This window comes from Anomaloglossus baeobatrachus, chromosome 6 (assembly GCF_048569485.1).
Source record: "Anomaloglossus baeobatrachus isolate aAnoBae1 chromosome 6, aAnoBae1.hap1, whole genome shotgun sequence".
NCBI lineage: Eukaryota > Metazoa > Chordata > Amphibia > Anura > Aromobatidae > Anomaloglossus > Anomaloglossus baeobatrachus.
The window spans coordinates 261,327,323-261,348,266 of record NC_134358.1 but is presented as its reverse complement, the minus strand read 5'-3'; the positions used below and the strand labels follow the sequence as shown (position 1 = coordinate 261,348,266).

At 45.1% G+C, this 20,944-nt stretch overlaps 1 protein-coding gene across 3 annotated transcripts in view; it reads right to left on the bottom strand.

Annotated features, from left to right (window-relative positions):
• Positions 1–16,373, bottom strand: part of PIGN (phosphatidylinositol glycan anchor biosynthesis class N) — a 478,983-nt gene extending 462,610 nt beyond the window's left edge. For all 3 annotated transcript variants that reach the window (XM_075314844.1, XM_075314846.1, XM_075314845.1), the window contains exon 1: positions 16,304–16,373. The gene's annotated coding sequence lies outside the window, so the exon portion shown is untranslated. The remainder of the gene's footprint in view (positions 1–16,303) is intronic.
• Between the last annotated feature and the right edge of the window lie 4,571 nt (positions 16,374–20,944).

Genomic DNA, 20,944 nt, shown 5'->3' with positions numbered 1-20,944 from the left:
TCCTGGACCTGTCCTCTGCCTTCAACACAGTGGACTATTTCAAACTACTACAGATTCTCTCATCTCTGAGCATCACAGACTTGGCCCTATCTTGGATCTCTTCATACCTAACAGACCGGACATTCAGCGTCTCACACCACTTTCTCATCTCGATCCCTGTCCCACAAGATTTTGTTCTTGGACCCCTCCTCTTTTCCATCTACACCTTCGGCCTGGGACATCTCATACAGTCCCACGGCTTTCAGTATCATCTCTACGCTGATGATATGCAGATCTACCTCTCTGGACCTGACTTCACCTCCCTAATAACTAAAGTCCCACAATATCGGGCTGCTATTTCATCCTTCTTCTCTGCTCCTCTGCTCAATTCCTAAAGCTTAACATGGACAAAACTGAATTCATTATCTTTCCTCCTCATCAAATCCTCCCATAAGCCTACCCATCAAAGTTGATTGCTGCCCACTCTCCCGACTCTTGCAAGCTCGTTGCCTTGGAGTAACCCTTAACTCTGCTCTATCCTTCAAGCCACACTTCCAAGCCCTCTTCACCTCCTGCCCACTTCAACTCAAAAATATCTCCCAGATTCATGCATTCCTTAATCAAAGATCAGCAAAAACACTAGTGCATGCCCTGATCATCTCTCGCCTTGACTACTGCAGCCTCCTGCTCTGTGGCCTCCCTTCCAACACTCTTGCACCCCTCTAATCTATCCTAAACTCTGCAGCTCGATTAATCCACCTCTGCCCTTTCTATTCCCTGGCCTAGTTTCTCTGCCAATCCCTTCACTGGCTTCCCATTACCCAAAACACTAACCATGACATACAAAGCCATCCGCAACCTGTCTCCTCCATACATCTGTGATCTAGTCTCAAGATACCTACCTCCACACAACCTCAGATCCTCAGAAGATATTATTACTCCACTCTTATCTCCTCTTCCCACAATCGAATACAAGATTTCTCCCTAGCCTCCCCCATACTCTGGAATGCTCTACTCAAGCATCTCAGACTCTCACCTACCGTGGAAAGCTTCAAAAGGAACCTGAAGACCCACCTCTTCTGACATGCCTACATCCTGCAATAACCCTGAGATCAGTACCCCACTGCACAACCAGCTCTGTCCTCACCTACTGTATCCTCACCCATCCCCTGTAGACTGTGAGCCCTTGCGGGCAGGGTCCTCTCTCCTCCTGTACCAGTCTGTTTTTATAATGTTCATGATTATTGTTTTTTATGTATACCCTTTTCACTTGTAAAGCTTCATGGAATAAATCGCGCTATAATAACAAATAATAATAACAATAATAACAACAATACTACAGATTTTGTTTCCTTGAGGTTAAACATTTTTTTTTAAAAACAGGGAGGGAAATGTTTTAACTCACAAAAACAATCATCTGTGATCCCATGCTGTGCTATCTGTATTCTCTCTTTAGCTTCCTCCCCGGCCCTGGAGATGTGGTATGATCAGACCATATCCATGTACGGTCAGACACGGCCATTACACAGTACATAGCAGTGACACATATATAAGAAATATCAGCACAGGGACATTTTTTGTAAACACATTCAATTGTGGAAATTATTATTTCAAGATCTATTGTTTAAAATTAACTTTAAAATTAACTTTATTAGTGGGAAAACCTCTTAAAACATCAAAAAGTTTTTTGGGGTTTTTTTTGGTTTTTTTTTTAAACTGCAGCATGTCAATTCTTTCATAGTTTTGAAGCAACAAAAACATGTGTATGTTATGCAGTATTTTCCTGCCAACACAAGTTTTTGTTGCAGGAAAATCTGTTACAAATGGTTAACGTGGTTAAAATCTGCAAGAAAAAAAAAGTGCAGCATTTTTTGCCCTTTGAAAAAAGCGAGGAAAAGAGGTGACACAAAAAAGCATGTGAACAAGTCCTTAAACTCAAGTATAAAACAAATAAGCAGCGTTCACACATTGAATAAATGCTTTTTTTTGGTAATATTTACCATTGGTGTTGGCTCCAAAATATTCAATAATAACCTTCTCTGATTGTTATGTTTTTGCTGCATTTTTGGGCACAGATTTCAAGCTTTTTTAATGTGGGTTTTTTATTTAATACAGAAAAGCTTTAATTATGCACTTAAAAAAAAACAAATCTTCATTTTTTTTTTCTATGCGTTTTTTCAAGCTCCCCATAGAAGCCTGTAGAGGAAAAAAAAAAAAAGCAATAAAAACCGTCCAATGTCAAACTCTCAATAGGTGGGAATTTTCATAACTGTTCCAGCAAACTGGATGTGATTTTAAGAGCAGCAAATTTTCTTACAGAAAAAAAAGTAGCGAAAAAAAAAAAAAAATCACAATATTTACGGTCGAGTATATGTGTTGATGGGAGTGGGGTGTAATCAGATTGATCACCTTCTGGGAAAAAGAAAACCTAAATATCTGTAATGGGCTGTTTTATTATAACCTAATATCACAGTTCTATTAGAATAAAAAGCTGCATACTACTGCACTACCAACAACTGAGCACTAGGTGGCAATATAACACCAGCTAATGGGAGAGGAGCAAAGGCTCACGGGGCAGATACATTCATCAGTCGGAGCGCCTTAGGGCAGAACCTACTTTCTGCTACATTATTTGCAACAAGACATTTATTATTCATTTTACGAAGTCCAATTATGCTTGGGGGAACAGCAATAGCAGAAGATACTGGAATTATGAATCACGGAACCTTTTGACATTTAGCAAACAACTCACTAAAATGATCATTTGGCTTATGCAGCATTAAAAAAATACACAGCACATCTATGGTCTACGACACTGAAGCTGATGGAGGCAAAGTCCTGCTCAACAGTGACATCAGAGCCACATGCAGGTCACAAGAGACCACAGTGACAATCATCAGATGCGACATCTTCACCAACCGGAGCGACTTAAGGGGGCTTTACACGCTGCGACATCGCTAACGATATATAGTCGGGGTCACAGTGTTTGTGACGCACATCCGGTGTCGTTAGTGACATCGCAGCGTGTGACAGCTAGGAGCGACGATCAACGTTCGCAAAAACGGCAAAAATCGTTGATCATTGACACGTCGCTCCTTTTCATAATATCGTTGGTGGTGCATGCCGCTGCGGCACCACACATCTCTGTGTGTGACACCGAAGGAACGACAAACATCTCCTTACCTGCGTCCACCGGCAATGAGGAAGGAAGGAAGGAGGTGGGCGACATGTTCCTGCTGCTCATCTCCGCCCCTCCTCTTCTATTGGGCGGCCGTATTATGACGCCGAACGCACCTACCCCTTGAAGGAGGGATTGTTTGGCAGCAACAGCGACGTCGCTGAACAGGTATGTGTGTGTGACGCTGCCGTAGCGATATTGTTCGCTACAGCAGTGATCACACATGTCGCACATATGACTGGGGCGGGAGCTATGGCTCGCATCATCTCTAGCAATCGCTAGCGATGTCGCAGCGTGTAAAGCGCCCTTTACTGTGAAACAAGGTCTAGGAGATTTCCCTAGATCAATTGTTTAATTTCTGACAATATTCAACACAAAGGCTTTATGCCAGTGGATAGAAACCATTATTAGTCCCAATTTATAAAGTTCTGGCCTATTGCAAACCCTGAACATGTGACTATATTGTCCCTAAACTTGGGTAAACCCCATCCCCTCCATTATTCTGTACTCAAGGGAATCTGTCTGCAGGTTATTGCAATTTACTCTGAGCGCAGCAATATAGGGGTGGAGAGCCTGATTCAGGGATGTGTCACTTATGAGGCTGTGTGCTGCAATTTCCATACAAACAGTGTTTTATCAACAGAAGATCATCACTGGAGGACTTGGTCTCATGTGCAGACAAGTGAGGCTGATCTATGTAACTGCCCACCGATTGGCAGGTTGCTAACAATGTACAGAGTACACAGGAAGCTGCAGTCAGGGATTAGGGCTATACGGAGTCCAAAGGACTTAGGGGTACTTCACACACAGCGAGATCGCTACTGAGATCGCTGCTGAGTCACGTTTTTTGTGACCTCATTAGCGATCTCGCTGTGTGTGACACTGAGCAGCGATCTGGCCCCTGCTGTGAGATCACTGCTCGTTACACACAGCCCTGGTTCGTTTTTTTATTGTTGCTCTCCCGCTGATACACACAGCGATGTGTGTGACAGCGAGAGAGCAACAATCCTGAATGTGCAGGCAGCAGGAGCCGGCATCTGACAGCCTGCGGTAAGCTGGAACCAAGGTAAACATCGGGTAACCAAGGTAAACATCGGCTTGCACGTGGCTGCTGGCTGGGGGCTGGTCACTGGTCGCTGGTGAGATCTGCCTGTTTGACAGCTCACCAGCGACCATGTAGCGATGCAGCAGTGATCCTGACCAGGTCAGATCGCTGCTGCATCGCTAAAGTGTGAAGGTACCCTTAAGCGGGCTTTACACGCTACGACATCGCTAATGCGGAGTCGTTGGGGTCACGGAATTCGTGACGCACATCCGGCCGCATTAGCGATGCCGTTGCGTGTGACATCGATTAGCGATTTTGCATCGTTGCAAAACACTGAAAAATCGCTAATCGGCGACACGGGGGTCCATTCCCAATTATCGTTACTTCAGCAGTAACGAGGTTGTTCCTCGTTCCTGCGGCATCACACATCGCTGCGTGTGACGCCGCAGGAGCGAGGAACGTCTCCCTACCTGCCTCCCGGCCGCTATGCGGAAGGAAGGAGGTGGGCGGGATGTTACGTCCCGCTCATCTCCGCCCCTCCGCTGCGATTGGGCGGCGGTTCAGTGACGTCGCTGTGACGCCGCACGGACCGCCCCCTTAGAAAGGAGGCGGTTCGCCGGTCACAGCGACGTCGCCGGACAGGTAAGTATGTGTGACGGCTCTGGGCGATGTTGTGCGGCACGGGCAGCGATATGCCCGTGTCGCGCAACAGATGGGGGCGGGTACGCACACTAGCGATATCGGGACCGATATCGCAGTGTGTAAAGTAGCCTTTAGTTCTGCTACATCTACATCAAATAGGAATTCTATCAAAACTGCACCAAGCAGTCCAGTAAGTGACAATTCGCTGTAATCAGGGTCTCTGTCCCTACATAATGCTGCTATCAGATTCCATAAGAAAAACCTCCTAAAATATTCCCTTTAATAAAAAAGAAGCTGTGGTATTGTGCATTCTTGATGCATTTATTCCCTATAGACTTCTATGGGAAGCATGAAAACTAGCATGCAAAGCTTCAATTTAATTTTTACGTGTAGAATCATAGTGTTAATGCACTAAAACAACACATTAAAAAATGCTGTGTCAAATCCACACCAAAATCATGAAAAATACAACAAAAAAGAACAAGAAACAAACAGATTGCTATTGCGTGTGTGCAATAATGTCTATTTGGTCTAAAAACCTATAAAAAACATGCGGGAGAGAAAAAGGCATTGCATCACCATATGTATGGCTATGTTTAGACAATTTTTTGCTGCTTTTTTTTTCTGCAGCCAAAGCCTAATCTCTTAGCAGTAAAGAAGCTGCAGCCAAAGCGCAGGTTTTCCTGACTTTTTGCCGCTTTTCTTGCTGTGCTTTTTTTTTGCTTCATTTTTTCAGGATATCAAAGTCAGCTTTGCCTCTACATTGCAAGCATGAACAATAAAAGGTGTTAGGCCACCAATGCAAGGTGTATGCGACACCAGAAAACACGTTTGTAAAAAAAAAAAAAAAAACTAGACCAAAAAAGAAAAAAACTTCTTATTTTTGAAAAATAGTGACTATTCTGAACAAAAAAGTTGGATTCATGTATGAAACACAGCCTTGATAAGGTCACATGAGTTCATGAAAGACAGCAGGGGAGAGTTGAATAGATAGGGCATTGTTTACTTTCACACATTGATAAGGCATTGTTTACTTTCACACATTTGTAGGACATTCAATTGGTAGGTCATTGGCCATTGTTTAGTCTAACATCTTTCACTAATTTAATTATCACTTATTTAAACTGTAGAGTCACACTATGCGACGCTCCAGCGATCCCACCAGCAACCTGACCTGGCAGGGATCGCTGGAGCGTCGCTACACGGGTTGCTGGTGAGCTGTCAAACAGGCAGATCTCACCAGCAACCAGTGACCAGCCCCCAGCCAGCAGCGACGCGTGGAAGCGATGCTGTGCTTGGTAACTAAGGTAAATATCAGGTAACCAACCCGATATTTACCTTGGTTACCAGCGCACACCGCTTAGCGCTGGCTCCCTGCACTCCTAGCCACAGTACACATCGGGTTAATTACCCGATGTGTAGTCTGGCTGTGTGCAGGGAGCAGGGAGCCGGCACTGACAGTGAGAGCGGCGGACGCTGGTAACGAAGGTAAATACCGGGTAACCAAGGGAAGGGCTTCTGGGTTACCGATGTTTACCGTGGTTACCAGCGTCCGCAGAAGCCGGCTCCTGCTGCCTGCATATTTAGTTGTTGCTCTGTCGCTGTCACACACAGCGATCTGTGCTTCACAGCGGTAGAGCAACAACTAAAAAATGGCCCAGGACATTCAGCAACAACCAGCGACCTCACAGCAGGGGCCAGGTTGTTGCTGGATGTCACACACAGCAACATCACTAGCAAGTTGTGCCTCAGCAGCGATGTTGCTAGCGATGTTGCTTAGTGAGATGTGGCCTTAAAGGCCCAGTCACACACAACGACTTACCAGCAATCCCGAAAACAATGCGACCTGATAGGGATCGCTGGGAGGTCGCTGGTGAGATGTCACACAGTCAGACCTTACCAACGATGCAGGATCGATACAGGTCGCAGTAGCGACCTGTATAACGATCTCTGCAGTCACTATGACACTTTCATTGCTGTGTTTGACACTGTGTGTGTCCTGCCCAGCAGGACATCGCCTTTGAAGAAAATGGCCTGGACCATTCTGCAACGACCGGCGACCTCACAGAAGGGGCCTGATCGCTGGTAGATGTCACACATAACAAGATCGCTAATGGGATTGCTACTGCGTCACAGAAACCGTGACTCAGCAGCGATCTCGCTAGCGATCTCGTTATGTGTGACAGTACCTTAAGGAGACACATCCATGGTCATGTGAGAATACCAAGACATTATGGTTTATACATGGAAAAAAATATCTTCTCACAAATAAATAGGTTTTACATCCTGTACGACCTGCATTTTTTTTCAACAAAAACATTGCAAACATTGATTCCAGCATGGTTGCTGTATTTTTACACTAATTGTTTTCTATTGGTGAAAAAACGCTGAATAAACACCGTAAACAAAGAATTGACAAGTCTTTCAAAAAACGCAGCAGTTTTACATTTCAGTCAAGAAAAAAAAGCAATCGTGTGCATTAGATTTATGAAATCTCATGGGTTTTGCTGGTACTGCAAAAAGCAGCTTTTATTTTGCATAAAACTCATGACTTTACAGAAAAGAATTGAAGCAGCAGCACTCACCATTTGTGTCCAAGTGTCCTTTATTGTAGATCCAGAAATTCACCAAATGACGGGGTGCGAGAATGGGAAGCGGAAAACATCCAGATGACAGCAATTTCGCACGTGTCAAGCCACACTTCAGCAAGACTTGTTGAAGCATGACTTCACACGCGCGAAACGGCCGTTGTCCGGTTGCTCCCCGCTCCCCCTTCCCTGCACCCCGTCATTAAGTAATTTTATAGATCTACAATAAAGGACACTTGGACACAAATGGTGAGTGCTGCTGCTTCAATTCTTTTTTTGTATCAATTTAAGTATATAGATTGTGCAGCATACCACTTAAATAGTCCTATTTTCCATGCATCAGAGTCATTGTTGATTAGTGGAGTTAATGGTTAAGCGGCTGGTGCTGGACCTCTACATTGTTGCTTGATAAAACTCATGACAGAACACTGTAAAGAAAAATGCTGCAAAAACACAACGTGTGAACATAGCCTAAGGCTGAGACCGCACTTTGCGTTTCCACCTGCGTTTCAGCTGCTTTTTTGGTCCGTTTTGAGAAGCACCTTTTTTATGCCAAAAGGGATGCGTTTCGGTTTCACAGCAAAGTCTATGGAAAATGGGGATTTCTAGACCCCACTTTGCATTTCTAAACACAGCATTTAATTTGCATATTTTGTGGCAAAAACCTTGCGTTCAAAGAAGTAGCATGTCAATTGTTTTTGCCATTTTGGGTGCGTTTTGGTAACATTAAAGTCAATGAGAAATGGCAAAAACCAAGATTCCTACAAATTCCAGCGTTTTACCTGCTTTTTCAGTGCAGAAAACATGCGTTTTGGACTTCAAAATAATGATTTGATATGTCCCTTTAGGCTAGTTTCACACTTGCGTTGAACGTTATCCGTTGCATTGCGTTGTGTGACGGATGCAACGGATGTGTTGCATATAGTGGCACAACGGATGCTGCAAAACAACGGAATCCGTTTTGATTTTTTTTTTTTTATTTCAGTGTTACCAGCGACAGACTATTGTGAACGATCAGCTGATCGCTCCCAGTAGCCGGCTGCTGGGTGATCAGCTGATCGCTCGGCTGCCGAGAATGTGTGCTGTGTGCGGGGGGGGAGCTGAGCGGAGCCATGGCGCTGAGGACAGGTGTGTAGGGGTGTGTGTGTGTGTGTGTGTGTGTGTGTGTGTGTGTGTGTGTGTGTGTGTGTGTATATGTATATATATATATATATATATATATATATGTGTATATATATATATATGTGTATATGTATATATATATATATATATATATATATATATATATATATATATACACACACTAATATATATATATATGTATATATACACACACTTTTATATATATATATATATATATATATATATATATATACACACATGCGGAGTGGAGTGCGAGAGGGGGCGGAGCCGAGCGGGGAAGTGTCGGTCTCCCTGAACACGTGGCCAGGGTAAATACCGGGCAAAGCACTTTGCGTGGTTACCCGATATTTACCTTGGTTACGGGTGCAGGGATCCAGAGAGAGCATGCGCAGTGAAATCCTAAGGATTCCGCTGCTCAAAAAAACGTTACATGCTGCGTTCCTCCCACTGGGCGGAAGCAACGGAGCGTCGCCCAGCAGAAGCAACACAGGTCCTTTTCCAAAAGGGCGGATTGTGACGGAAAGAAAACAAACGCAAGTGTGAAAGTACCCTTACACACACACACATAATCCGACAATTAAATTTAAGAAAAATATGCATTTATTGCTATTTTAGCGATAAAATGTATATTACCGCTATAATTTAATGAAATATATCTATTTTCATTATTTTTCCCATTAATATAGATATGATTCTTTTTTTTCTCATTATGTTTGACTGTTTAGACTTTATTTAGCAGTGTCTTGATGTTCAAAACGCATCTGTCAAAACGCAGGTGAAAAAGCATGTAAAAAGCGCTGAAAACGCATCAAAAAAGCGGTAAATACGCATGCGTTTTCAGCGCTAAAGTTCTGAAAAAGGTAACTTTGTTCAAATCAATTAAGCCAAAAACGTGCGTTTAGAAATGCAAGTAGGTGAACGCAAAGGGCGGTCTCAGTCTAAGGCTAGCAACGCACTTTGCGTTCACCTACTTGCAGTTTAGAACGCACATTTTGGGCTTAATTGATTTGACCAAAGTTGCCTTTTTCTGAAATTTAGCGCTGAAAACGCATGCGTTTTTGCCGCGTATTTGATGCGTTTTCAGCGCTTTTTATCTGTGTTTCCACCTGCGTTCTGATAGTTGCGTTTTGAACATAAAGACACTGCTTAATAAAGTTTAAATAGTCAAAATCTTAGAAAAAATGGTAAAAAAAAAAGCCAAAAAACATAGAATAAATCATGAAATTAATTTATGTTCATTAAATTATTGCGGTAATATGATATTTTATGGAAAAATTGCAATAAAGTATTATTTTCCTTAATTTAAATTGTCGGACTATGCGTGTGTGTAAGGGGACTTATGAAATCATTATTTTATTGATCAAAAAGCATGCGTTTTGGAAGTCCAAAAAGCATGTTTTCTGCACTGAAAAAGCGGATAAAATGCAGGAATTTGAAGGAATCTTGGTTTTTGCCATTACTCATTGACTCCAATGTTAGCAAAACGCACCGAAAATGGCAAAAACAACTACATGCTCCTTCTTTGAATGCATGGTTTTTGCCACAAAATATGCAAATTAAACGCAGCGCTTCGAAACGCAAAGTGGGGTCAAAAAATCCAATTTTTCCATAGACTAGTTGGTAAATCAAAACACATGCCTTATGGCAAGAAAAAGGTGCTTCCCTAAACGGACCTAAAAAGCACCTAAAACGCAGGAAAAAACGCAAAGTGCGTTCCTAGCCTAAGAGTAAGCACAATGTGTGAACATAGCCTAAGAGTAAAGGGCATAAAATTTCAAGACTGACCTCCTATGGGCACGTGCACCCTGAGGCTCTGATTCATCAAAGTGATTGACAGATTTCTGGAGTAAGATATGTTGAAAAGTTGCAAAACTTTTCAGTAACAAGAAGTTGCACAAACGTTTAGCGACTTTTGCTGTTTTCACACCACTTCTACCAAAGTGGGTGGCGCATGCGCAGGACAAGGCACAGCGCAGCCCGGAAAAAAAATTAATGAAAGGTTGTGGTGTAATCTATGCCAGAAATGTATTCTAAGCCCTGACAGAAGTTACATTTCTGACTGAACTGGACCCGGAGCTTTCTGAGGGACATTTTTTAAGAATTCCACTCCAAAAAAAACTGCCTTAAAATTGCTGGCAAGACTCTTCCTATTAATTTCTATCTCCTTTGCTGTTTATGTTCAATGTTTTGACCATTTGCTGTTGCTTCATGTTTTGAAAAATGTCAGGTGAGAGAAAAGTAAGTGTTTATCACTTTTCTGAAGAGGCTCCTTAGGCTACATGCACATGTTCAGTGAGCACGTGGCCTAAAGGCTACTTTACACACTGCGATATCGGTCCCGATATCGCTAGTGTGGGTACCCGCCCCCATCTGTTGCGCGACACGGGCAAATCGCTGCCCGTGTCGCACAACAGCCGTCACACATACTTACCTGTGCGGCGACGTCGCTGTGACGGGCGAACCGCCTCCTTTCTAAGGGGGCGGTCCGTGCGGCGTCACAGCGACGTCACTGAAGCGTCACTGAACCGCCGCCCAATAGCAGCGGAGGGGCGGAGATGAGCAGGACGTAACATCCCGCCCACCTCCTTTCTTCTGCATAGCAGCCGGGAGGCAGGTAAGGGGAGCTTCCTCGTTCCTGCGGCGTCACACGCAGCGATGTGTGCTGCCGCAGGAAGGAGGAACAACTTCGTTACTGCTGCAGTAACAATTTTTAAGAATGGACCCCCATGTCGCCGATTAGCGATTTTGCACGTTTTTGCAACGATGCAAAATCGCTTATCGGTGTCACACGCAACGGCATCGCTAATGCAGCCGGATGTGCGTCACAAATTCCGTGACCCCAACGACTCCGCATTAGCTATGTCGCAGCGTGTAAAGCCCGCTTAAGAGTCTTTACCTCAGTATTTGTAGCCAAAACCAGGAGTGGGGGATAAATCCAGAAGTGGTGATGTGTTTCTATTATACTTTTCCTCCGATTGTCCCACTCGTGGTTTTGGCACAGACTGGCCGAGGCTTTGCTGACAGCCTCATAGAAAGTGGTCATGCTTGGGGTCGGGAGACCCGCCGCGAGTTTGTGCATCGTGGTCAAAGATTGGGCACACTTGCATGAAAAGTCAATAAAAACCCTTAAAGTGTAACCGCCATTTTAATTTTTATTTAATAAATCAATTGTACACATGAAAATAAGCACTTTGTAATATATCTTATCAGACAATTTGCTTCTTTTTCTGCCAGAATTGATTAGTGATTATCAAACTTCTCAATTCTGCATTAAATCTGTATTCAGTGAAGACTTTCCCATTACCGAGATAGGAGATAGCAGTTGTTTAACACTTAAAATAATGGTTAGTTACACTTAAAGAGACTTTTGCAAATCCCGTTAATTACTCATCCACAATATAAATGATAAATGTCTGATCTCTGGGTGCCCCACAAGTGGAAAAGTCAACCACAGTAATGGATGGGCAGCACGCATGCTCACCCATTGCCCCATTCATGCTTCCCCTCCTTATGCTTGAGCAGTAAGGGGTTACAGGATGCTCGGGACCCTCTTCCAAGCAGGGCTAGCGTTAGGGGAGGGCAAACTGGGCAGCTGCTCAGGGTCCTAACCCTGCAAGCACAGATGGCAGTGACAGTACAAGTTCTGTACTATCACTGCAATTCCCTCAGTTAATACTGCATAAAAACCTTTGGTGACATCAAGGTCATGTGACTCACCAAAGTTCCTTAACACTCCAAAAGTCCAGGCCTGCAAAATACGCGTCATACAGGACCGTGGAGACCCTGCCTCTCTTCTTATATTCAATGTAGTCACGTGTTTCAGATGCAAATACATTTGAAAGGTGTTGCACCAACATTCAGCGGTGTGATGAGATCAGTAACCTGCTTATGTCATCACAGCTGCAGAGGTGGAAAGGACGTGGCAGGCACTGTTAAGCGTTCCAGGAGGAGCTGAAGATGAGATGTGGTATAATTTTAAATGAACGGACCGTGGAGTGGGAGGATTGGTGTTACTTTATGAGGGACATTACAGAACAATGAGTACATTATAGAGCAAACAGGGACATTACGGGGCAATGGGGGACATTATGTAACAAATTAGGACATGATGAAGCAATAGGGGACATTATGGAACAAATTGGGACATGACGGGGCAATTAGGGAGTTTATAAAAGCAAATTGGGACATTATGGAGCAATACGGAGAGGGGCAGTGTGTGGGGGGATATTACAAGGAAGGGCAGTGTGTGGGGGATACTACAGATAGGGCCAGTGTGTGGTAAGATATTACAAAAAGGGGCAGTGTGTGTGGGGATATTATGGAGAGGGGCAGTGTGTGTGCGGATTATGGAGAGGGGCAGTGTGTGTGGGGATATTATGGAGAGTGGCAGTGTGGGGGGATATTATGGTAGGGGCAGTGTGAAGGGGGATATTATACAGAGGGGCAGCCAGGAAGCACTGTGAGGGGGTAATTATTCATTCAGGGGTGCAGCATGCAAGATATTTATATTTCTGGGGCAGCATAATGCTACTTTTATTTTTAAGGGCACCGTGTCGAGAAATGCTGCTGAAGATGGAGAAGAGGGAAACCTGGAGAGAAAAGCCATGGGAGTGAAATCTCATCATGGCGTCTCTGCTACATGGAAACAAAAGGGACGGGAACAGCTCCAATCTGCGATTTTGGCACCTACAAGTGCACCTCAATAAATTAGAATGTCCTCCAAAAGTTGAATTTATTTCAGTAATTCAGTACAAAAAGGGAAACGCATATATTATATAGAGTCTTTACACACAGAGTGATCTATTTCAAGGGTTTATTTCTGTTGCATAAAAAACAGGGAAGTCAGCACAAAATGTGCACTGCACTAAGAATTCCAAACTGTGCTTTTTATTAAAATTTGAGATTTTTGGCATAAAATTGCAATTTGTTTGAGCTAGCCCCCCACGTCATGGCAAATCTCTTTGGGGCAGTCCTACTCTAAAATATTCTTATTTAAAATGGGCCATACGGCCTCAGATATGAAAAAGTAGAACTGTTTATAGCAGCACTTACCTGGTGCAGTTCTACTTTTTCATATGTGAGGCCGTATGGCCCATTTTAAATACAAAATATTTTACAGTAGTAGTGCCCCACAGAGATTTGCCGTGATGTGGTGGGGTAGCTTAAGAAATTGCAATTTTTTGCCAAAAATTTCAAATTTTAATAAAAAGCACAGTTTGGAATGTCTAGTGCAGTGCACATTTTGTGCTGACTTTCCTGTTTTTTTTATTGCTGTTAATGTTGATGATTATGGCTTACAGCCAATAAAAAACAAAAGTCATTATCTCAGAAAATTAGAATAATTACCAGAAAACACCTGCAAAGGCTTCCTAAGTGTTTAAAAAGGTCCCTTAGACCTCCGACACACATCCGTTAAAATCACGCACGTGTAATACGGGCCGTTTTTCAGGTCCGTGATCCGTTTTTATGGTACGTGTGGCATCCGTGTGAACAGCGTATGCTAGCCGTGTGTGCGTGTGGAATGTCTGTGTGTGCGTGAGATACATAACTGATGTGTAAATGTGTTTTCCGTGTGAAATGTTCCGTGTGTGATGTAAAATGTCGTTGATGCTTACCTGCTGACAGCAGCCAGTGTCGCGCGTAGAGAATAAACTCAGGTGACCTTCATCCGACTTCATTGTCATACCGCGGCTCTGTCTGGGTGTCGCGTACTGATTAGCGGTCACCCGTGAAGGACTCACCGGTGACCGCTAATCCCCAGAGTAACTGAAGTGAGCAGCGCGATTTTTGCTGCTGTCACTCAGGTTACCCGCGGCCTGCTGGAGTCACCCACCCGAGACCACAACTCACCTGTGACTTCATCGCTGTCACCCGGGCGGCTTGCTGTCACAGTTGGAGGATCCAGCGGTGGCCGCGAGTTACCAGAGTGACGTCATCGCTGATCGTGATACTTACATCAGTTGCTGCGTGGAGCTGCCAGGAGCGGCGGTGTTATTCTGCAGCTCCTGTCACCTTCATGTAGCAGAGCTGGAAGCGACGCGGGACCTCCGTGGATTACGCCGGACATGGATGGGTTTTTGGAGGTTAATAAAGTGGTGAACAAGGGTATTTGTTAGTGTTTATTATTGCAAATAATGGATTTTTCGTTGTGTATGTTTATTAACTTTAAATTACAGGTTAATCATTGGGGGTGTCTCATAGACGCCTGAAATGATTAATCTAGGACTTATTGGCAGCTATGGGTTGCTGCCATTAACTCCTTATTACCCCGATTGCCAACGCACCAGGGCAATTCGGGATGAGCCGGGTAGAGTCCCAGAACTGTCGCATCTAATGGATGCAGCATTTCTGGGTGGCTGCTGGCTGATATTGTTAGGCTGGGGGGCTCCCCATCCTGAGAATTCCAGCAGTCAGCCGTGTGACTATACCCTGGCTGGTATCAAAATGGGGGGGTGGGGGGACCGCACGTCGTTTTTTTAAAATTATTTATTTTTTTTACTGCACATTATAGAGCCGCCCACCGGCGGCTGTGATTGGTTGCAGTGAGACAGCTGTCACTCAGCGTGTGGGCATGTCTAAACTGCAACCAATCATAGGCGCCGGTGGGCATGGAAAGCAGGGAATACTATATTGATTAATGAGTGGCCGGCTTTTTCAAAATAGTAAAAGCCGCCGGAGCAGTGTGAACGCCGTGCCGGTGATCGGGGATCGGTGAGTATGAGAGAGGGGGGAGACTGACCGACAGAGGGACAGACAAGACAGAGAGAAACAGACAGACAGAGACCGACTGACGGTCTGAGGGAGATTGACCGACAGACAGAAAAATAAAGAATGACCGACATCGCAAGAAAAAGCACAAAACGTACACTGAGCATACGGAGATGCATACGTGTCACGTACTTGTGCGCACCAAACCATTGACTTTCATGGTGTCCGTGTGTGCGTGTTCCGTGCAGAAAACGGACATGCTGCCGTGCAAAACGGAAACACATACGGATCACTGACACACGGACATGATGAAAAACGCAAGTTTGACCACAAACATAGATTAACATTGGTGCACGTTTGTCCGTGTCTCCGGTATATACGGAAACGGACAAAACACGCACGTGTTTAACGGATGTGTGTCGGAGGCCTTAGTCTGGTTCACTGAGCAATACAACTGGTCACACACAGATGTACAAAACGGACTGTGCCACATGTTCATTTTAAACACGGACGCATGAAAGACACCTAAGTGAGAGGCTCCTGACTGCTGCCCCACTAATTGGTCCTGGGCTGCACTACTAGCACCAGCATTCCGCATGGTCATGCTGCCATACAGCGGTGACTCAGGGGCCACTCATCGCCTGGATGGCAGAGGATGAGACACACTGGTGTGCTTTGTTATTTATTATGGTGGTTTAGTCAGTGAGAAGTAAACATCCAGCATATACTGAGACATTGGCAGAGACGTCTGTGGTTAGAACTGTATAACCATACAATGAACAGCTGCACTGTGTGAAGAAATATCAGCTCTTCATGCCTACACACAACACAGCAAAAAGCCTGCTAGCAGCCACACGCCGCTCAGCTGTCACACACTGGGTGCTATGGGAAATCAGACAGCTGGTGGCTAAGGAGCCAGCACCAGCCTGCCTCATACTCCATGTGAGAATAGGTCAGAGCAGGATATATCGCTGTCAGCCACTGTCTCCAAGTACAAGTAATAATGCCTCCTGCACTCACCCTCATCGGTTCATGTGCAGCTTTCAAACTGATTCTCCTATCAAATTCATTGTTGCTTCCTGGTCTCTGCCTGATGACGTCACGTAGAAGCAAAGCAGGTCGGGAGTTGTAGTTTCCTCTGTTTCCCCGTCTGTCTCCTTCATTACACTATTGCCTGAAGCGTCTGTTCTGTACAGTTCTGACAGCCTGGAGTATTGATGTTATATGAAGACATATGATAATGTACAATGGTGTCACAGTATGTGTTATAGAGGGGCTGGGGTGGTACAGTATGTGTTAGAGAGAGGCTGAGGTGGTACAGTATGTGGTGTAGAGGGGCTGGGGTGGTACAGTATGTGTTATAGAGGGGCTGGGGTGGTACAGTATGTGTTATAGAGGGGTTGGGGTGGTACAGTATGTGTTATAGAGGGGTTGGGGTGGTACAGTATGTGTTATAGAGAGGCTGGGGTGGTACAGTATGTGGTATAGAGGGGCTGGGGTGGTACAGTATGTGTTATAGAGAGGCTGAGGTGGTACAGTATGTGGTGTAGAGGGGCTGGGGTGGTACAGTATGTGTTATAGAGAGGCTGGGGTGGTACAGTATGTGTTATAGAGGGGCAGGGGTGGTACAGTATGTGGTATAGAGGGGTATAGAGGGGCTGGGGTGGTACAGTATGTGGTATAGAGGGGCTGGGGTGGTACAGTATGTGGTATAGAGGGGTTGGGGTGGTACAGTATGTGTTATAGAGGGGTTGGGGTGGTACAGTATGTGTTATAGAGAGGCTGGGGTGGTACAGTATGTGGTATAGAGGGGCTGGGGTGGTACAGTATGTGGTATAGAGGGGCAGGGGTGGTACAATATGTGTTATAGAGAGGCTGAGGTGGTACAGTATGTGTTAAGCTGGTGTCACACACAGCGACAACGACGTCGCTGCTACATCACCATTTTCTGTGACGTTGCAGCGACGTCCCGTCGCTGTGTGTGACATCCAGCAACGACCTGGCCCCTGCTGTGAGGTCGCCGGTCGTTGCTGAATGTCCAGCTTCATTTTTTGGTCGTCACTCTCCTGCTGTGACACACACATCGCTGTGTGTGACAGCGAGAGAGCGACGAAATGAAGCGAGCAGGGAGCAGGAGCCGGCGTCTGGCAGCTGCGGTAAGCTGTAACCAGCGTAAACATCGGGTAACCAAGGGAAGACCTTTCCCTGGTTACCCGATGTTTACCTTCGTTACCAGCCTCCGCTCTTGCTGCCAGCGCCGGCTCCTGCTATGTGCACATGTGGCTGCAGTACACATCAGGTCATTAACCCGATGTATACTGTAGCAAGGAGAGCAAGGAGCCAGCGCTAAGCAGTGCGCGCGGCTCCCTGCTCTCTGCACTGTGAAATGTAGCTGCAGCACACATCGGGTTAATTAACCCGATGTGTACTGTACCTAGGAGAGCAAGGAGCCAGCGCTAAGCGCGGCTCCCTGCTCTCTGCACTGTGACATGTAGCTGCAGCACACATCGGGTTAATTAACCCGATGTGTACTGTACCTAGGAGAGCAAGGAGCCAGCGCTAAGCACGGCTCCCTGCTCTCTGCACATGTAGCACAGCGACGTTATGATCGCTGCTTCTGCTGTGTTTGACAGCTAAGCAGCGATCATAACAGCGACTTACAAGGTCGCTGTTACGTCACTGAAAATGGTGACGTAACAGCGACGTCGTTGTCGCTGTCGCTTAGTGTGAACCCAGCTTTATAGATAAGGTGCTTAGCCTTGTATTTAGCCAAAAAATAAATAAATTAAAAAAAATGACATGCGGTCCCCCTATCTTTTGTAGCCAGCTAGGGAAAAGCAAACGGCTGCAGCCTGCAAACCACAGCTGGCAGCTTCACCTTGGCTGGTAATCCAAAACAGAGGGCACCCCACGCTGTTATTTTAAATTAAATAATTTAAAACAAAAAACACGGGGTCCCCCCCAAATTGGATCACCAGCCAAGGTAAAGCAGACAGCTGTGGTCTGGTATTCTCAGACTAGAAAGGTCCACCGTTATTGGACACTAGCCTAAAAATAGGCCGCAGCCGCCCCAGAAGTGGCGCATCCATTAGATGCGCCAATCCTGGTGCTTCGTCCAAGCTCATCCCGTTGCTCTGGTGCGGTGGGAAACAGGGTAATATATGGTGTTGATACCAGATGTGTAATGTCACCTGGCATCAAGCCCTGGGGTTAGTGATGTCAGGCGTGTATCAGATACACAAAATATACAAATAGACAACAAACACATTTTTATTTGAAAAAACACTCCCCAACACATTCCCTCTTTCACCAATTTATTAGAAAGAAAAACAAATCCAACTCTGGTGTAATCCAAGGGGGTCTCACGACGATCCATTCCATAGTCAATGTCCCAGCCAATGAAGAACAGAATGTTCCCTATTGGCTGGGAGAGCCGTGCAGTGACCTGAGCTAACATCAATAGGTCAGCCCAGGTTACTGCAGGGCATGACTAGTGCTGCTGTCAGGAGGTTAGCGAGGTACATTACCTGCGATGATCGCTGAACTCCTGACAGCAGCGCTGTCACTGAGTTCAATGACCACCGCCTTCACAAACCAAGTATCGCGAGCGGCCCGTGACGTCACCACTAGTCACAGTCTCGGGTCGACAGCGAGAGGTGATGTGACAAGCGGCGGGCATAAAAGGCAGTGACGACCGCTGACGTCAGGAGGGCAGGACTTCATCACCGCAGGTAATGAACTTACTAACTTCTTGACGGTAGCGCTTGTCATCCCCGCGGCTGCTGACACTGCAGTGCGGGCAGCTGCTGACACTGCAGTGCGGGCAGCCGCGGGGCTGGGGCTGGAGCGGGACACAGACTGCACGGGCACCCGACGGACGTCATACACAAGTGCTTCCGTGTTGCTTCCGGGAATTTTGCGGACCCATTGACTTGTATTGAGTCACGGTTCGTTATTACGGAATAGAATAGGACATGTTCCATAATAATGGAGCGGAGATACGGCATCCGATGTGTTGTTTTTTTTTGTAGGATCGGATGCACATGGAAGTGCCACCGTGTGCCATCCGATCCTACACAAAAGACATTGAAAAGATGGTCCTGTCCGTGGGTCCGCAAAAAAAACAGGAACTGACCAGGACAAACGGAACGGTCATGTGAATGAGCCCACCTGCAGCTATTGCAGCGTGTGCGGGCTGTGAGATCAGGAGTCAGCTGACTCCAGTGCCAACCCATAAATTCTGTGTCCCGCTGCAGAGGGATCCGGTAAAATAACGGTTGCATGCGCTGCACATTTAATCCACAGGATCCGGTCATATGCGGTTTGCGGTTGTTGGCCTACGGGCAAATAAACGCTGATGTGAAAGTTGCTTGCAAAATGCATGCCACACAAATGATACGGACGACACACAGACTAGGCAAGAGGGAAAAAAAGCAATTTCATGACCCCTTCATTTTTTTTTCCCCAATTATTTTTTTTCACATGTTGCGCCGGCTAATAATCAATTTCTGTATACACACACACACACACACACACACACACACACTATGAACTATATGAGAACATGCAGAAGATAGACGCTTCTTCCCCTGGTTGTGCAGAGCTGGGAGCTTCAGCTGTCTCTGTGTGATTGCTCTCAGTGCATCCACACTGGGAAGAGGCAGGGAGGAGAATTTGGGTGGAGAGGAGAGTGGGTGTGTTAGACACAGTGGGTGTGTTAGATAAGTTAGATACAGCCCTAGAGCCACAAAGAATTGTGGGAGTTGTAGGAACTGAACCCAGGAAGTCAGAAGAGAGATTAGCCCCATCAGAGCTGGAGCCAGCAATGAGGATGTGCTGCTAGTGCACAATAAAAGGTAATATTGCTGAAATAACATAATAGATGTGTGGAGAGGCACATATTAGCAAGATTTATCAGAAAAAAAAAAAAAAAACAGTTTTGGTAACTGGACAACTTCTTTAACTTTTTCCAACAAGAATATTACTTTAGCCCCAAATTTTTCATTTTTAAAAGAGCAACAAGAAAATATACTGTACAGTTTGTTTTGCAATTATACACTATGACCACATATGTGGTAGAAATCTACTATTTGGGTGCACGGCAGGGCTCAGAAGAAAGAGCGCCATTTGATTTTTGGAACACAAGTTTAGCTGGAATCGTTAGCAGACACCATGTTACATTTACAGAGCCCCTGATGTGCCTAAACCATGGAAACTCACCACAATTGACCCTCATTTCGGAAACTACACCCTCAAGAAATGTGTTTAGCGGTATAGTGAGGAACTTAAACCCATAGGCGTGTCACAGAATTTTATAATGTTGAATCGTAAAAATGATTTTTCTTCGTGTTGTCGTGCTTTTTTTGTGCGTTTTTGTCCCATTCGTTTTTTTAGTAAAATAGTTAAAAGAAAAAGTTTTGGCACCATGTTAGCCACCTGAAAAATGATTTATTGCTCTCTGTGAGAGAAACAAAATTATAATCTTTTAGTTGTGATACCTTTTAATGGCTAAAATAAAATAAATGATATTACAGCGCAAACTTTCGAGATTTCTCAGGTCTCTTCATGTTTCTCCAACATAAAGACCCCCAATAGGACATATAGTGTCCTACATGGATATTGGGACAATAAAACTTTCACACCACTAATCAAAGCTAATTA